The sequence below is a fragment of the Chrysochloris asiatica genome, unplaced genomic scaffold (genome assembly GCF_000296735.1).
Source record: "Chrysochloris asiatica unplaced genomic scaffold, ChrAsi1.0 scaffold01209, whole genome shotgun sequence".
In the NCBI taxonomy this organism is placed as follows: Eukaryota; Metazoa; Chordata; class Mammalia; order Afrosoricida; family Chrysochloridae; genus Chrysochloris; species Chrysochloris asiatica.
This window is the reverse complement of record NW_006409727.1, coordinates 34,971-35,692: the sequence shown is the minus strand read 5'-3', so window position 1 is coordinate 35,692 and position 722 is coordinate 34,971.

Here is a 722-nt window from a genome sequence, read left to right as displayed (position 1 = left end):
TCATGGCTATGTCCTCTTGTCCAATTGACCCTTTATCATGACATAATGTCCTTCCTAGTCTCTTATGCTGGTTTATAACTCAAAGTCTATTTTTACCAGAGATTAATATTGCCACTTCTGCTCATTTTTTTAGTGCAATTGGTTTGATGATTTTTTCCCATCCTTTAATATGTAATCTATGTTTGCCTTTGTGTGTAAGATATCAGATTGAAGGATCCTGTTTTCTTGTCCATTCTGCTACTCTCTTTCTCTTGATTGGTGCATTTAATCCATTGCCATTCAGTAAAATTACTGAGAGGTATGAATTGATTGCAGTCATTTTCCTGTGTGGTGTTTTTGTGGTCCTGCTGGTTTCTTTATTCCACACTTTTCTTTGAGCTGAGTTCATTTTTTTGTGCCTTTTCTTGTTAATTTCTTCATAGTTTTAATGTTTACAAAATCATGGATTTTCCTTTTCTTGATCTGATGTGAAGCTATATTATGCTTCTTTGAGGTTACCCTGTAATTTATTAATTTTTCCCCAAATTAAAGCAGTCTTGTTTTATCTTGAATTCTACTTGGCTTCCTCACTATTGGTATTCTGCAGCTATACTTGGCTCTCATTTTGCTCTGCAGTTGTCTTCATTAGAGTTGATCTCTCTGATTTTCTATCTTCAGTCTTGTAGTTCTGCTTTACTCTGTAAACTTCTATATCTGGATTGAATTCTGGGTGGTGCTGCCAT